The following is a 3118-nucleotide window of genomic DNA, read 5'->3' on the forward strand; positions in this document are numbered from 1 at the left end:
GCTTATCCAAGAGCTGCTAGATAAAAAAAGATCAATAGTGTCATGTGCTTGCAAATAAGAGTAAAAAATCTTACCTCATAAAATAAATAAGCTTCTTATATACATAAAGTGGAGAGAAGTATTTTTTTATTTTTTTTCTGTTCTTTTACATATAAATCTCATTTATAATTTTATTTTTATAACACGAGATAATAATTTTTTTAAATATAACATAAATATAATAACTCTGAAATGAATCAAGGTGTTGTTTATTGGAACTTGTAACAGAGAGAATAAACTAAAGGGTAAGGAGGACATGAATGAGACTGTTTTTTAAGGTGGCGGTGTTTGGACACGTGTAAGGATCCTGTGCTCATTGTCTCGGGGTCCATGGATGCGTCGGGAAGTATTTATATTGGGTTTAAAATTTTTAAAATTCTTTTAAATAATTTTATCTAATATTCATAAAAATACACATAAAAAATATATAGTTCATGTGAATCCATGTAAACAGAAAAAAAAAAATATAAGCTTTACATATTTATTTTATGAGAAAAGTGTTTATCATTTTAAATGACATAAAATTATGTCAATTTAAGAGAGAGATAGACACAAAATAAATTTTTTTATTTAAAATTTAAATTAAAAAAACCACACACTTTATTTCTCCCAAGATTTTCATTTTTTGTGTCTATCTCTCTTCTAAAATAACATAACTTATGTCATTTAAAATGACAAACAACAAACCCTTATTTTATACATGTTTTCATAAATATTAGATAAACTGATCTATATTTCATCCCTTACTATTCATAGCCAGTAGTTTTCAATTCTCATGAAGATAATTGTATTCTAAACTGAACTTTTGTTAATTTTGTTTGTTATAGTTTGTATATTGTAAGCTCAGTTACGCGACAAAATTGTGGTATAACTAACTCTAAATGCACACGAAAAACATAAAGACAAATTATAATATCTAGATGCACACGTAAAAATATATTTTTATATACATACTTTAAAAAAAATAGCATGTGTTAAGTAAAACTATTTATTCTTTTTATTTTTGCTTATGTGAGTAATAAGTATAAGATGTGTTTTTGTAAATATATATATATATATATATATAATATTTTTCAAACAGTTTGAGATATATTTTTTCGGATATTAACGTGCTCAATAAATTATTTTATATTCCTACAGCAGATAAAGTTTTATCATTTTATGGTTGAGTATGGGTTGGCTTCCATAAATAATCACCAAAAAAATGTCAATACTGTTATATCCCCATTCATGGAATTCGCAAGAGAGATATATAGTAAGGTGTGTTTGTAAAGCTCATAAAAGAAATAAAATAAAATAACAAAATAGAGAGGTGAAATGGGAGACATATCCCCTGTTTGATTTTATTCTTATTTTTGAAAATAAATATTTCATGATATTTTTTGAAATCAATTCAGAATAAAAATATTAAAAATAAATTTTGAAAACTTTAAAGTATTAGCGGCTCCACTTAGGATTTATGAAAACAAATTAAAATAATTAATAATAAAAATGTGTTCTTAATTTTTTTTAAAATAAATTATAAATTAAATTAAATAAAAATTAACTTTTTGTGATTACATTTTATTAAAAACAATTGTTTTCTGAATAGCAAAAATAAAACAAGGTCAAAAATTCTGAACTCTGGTCATTCTCATGGTCCCAGACCAGGTATGAATAAATCATATCCCGATCCACATGTGGGTATAAAGAACAAAGCAACATGGTGTCCATGGATCGATAAGGACAGGACCAAGACACCACTATTTTCGAGTTATGACTCGACGGTTCGGTGCATATGGCCCACATTGATGCCGATGTTCTTGTTATCTTGGCTTATTGCTGCTATTTTCATTTCCGGAAAAACATCCGTTTATAAATTACACATCAAGTTTAATTCGTTATATATATTTGATTGAAATATGATCGATAGACATAATGTAGTTTGTAAGATGTAAAGAACCTTGAGATACACTACTCCAAAAGCTAATTCAAAGGATGAGAGTGTCCAAGACCTTATAAAGACCATATTAGTTGTTCATCCAATCAATGTGGGACTATATATCTCAACACGCTCCCTCATGCAAGAGCCTCCTTAGGCTAGAAGCGTGAAAATTGTACAGGCCCATTTTTGATTTACCTTTTTGTGCTTTTTTTTTATTTTAATTCCACTTTTTAAAGCGGGGGACGGTGAGGCTCTGATACCATGTAAAGAACTTTGGGAGACACCTCCCCAAAAGCTAGCTCGAAATTGCACAGACCCAATTTTTAGTTTATCTTTTTGTGCTTTTTATTTTTAATTCCACTTTAAAGTGGGGGACCGTGAGAATCAAACTCGTGACCTTATAGTCACTCAAGCTCTGATACCATGTTAAGAACCTTGAGATACACTACTCCAAAAGCTAGCTCAAAAGATGAGAGTGTCCAAGACCTTATAAAGGCCATATTAGTTGCTCATCCAATCAATGTGAGCCTATATATCTCAAGATAAAAGTTTACATATAAAATAAATATAATCTTCTCTTACTTTTCAAACCGTTATGTCATGCTTTATTCTTATTGGATTTAAGTCCAGTTTTAAAAATACAGTGGAAGATATAACAATATAAAATATTTTATTTCCTCATAAAACCACTCCCCGGGGTTTGGTGAGGGAAATTGTTATTTTCAGCTTTATTATTGAGAAATAGATGAGAGAAAATTATTTTATGTAATACACACAAAAATGAGTGAAACTCACTTTTTTCTTTATCTCTTTCATAATTTTCATTCATTTTTTTATGCATTGTATGAAACAAACATGAGAAACATATTCTTTTTTTATATAATTATTTTATAAATTCAAACCATGAACTTTTAATTACATAAGATTGTCTTATTTTCTTCTATAATTAAATTATGAAAGTTGTAATACATACGTAGATTATTGAATAAATAACTGCACCGCATGCAAAAATACTTTTTTAAGGGCGGATGAGACATGGCGAGTTCGGTTAAATGTTGTTCTCAGATTCAATCAAGTGGTGTTTTTTTTTCTTAAAAATAAATTTAAATACTTCGTTCTGCTTTTGGAGAAGGCAATTAACATAATTAGGTATGT

Source organism: Gastrolobium bilobum, unplaced genomic scaffold, assembly GCF_033153095.1.
Source record: "Gastrolobium bilobum isolate Gb01-03AN ecotype WA unplaced genomic scaffold, APGP_CSIRO_Gbil_v1 utg10034, whole genome shotgun sequence".
Lineage (NCBI taxonomy): Eukaryota > Viridiplantae > Streptophyta > Magnoliopsida > Fabales > Fabaceae > Gastrolobium > Gastrolobium bilobum.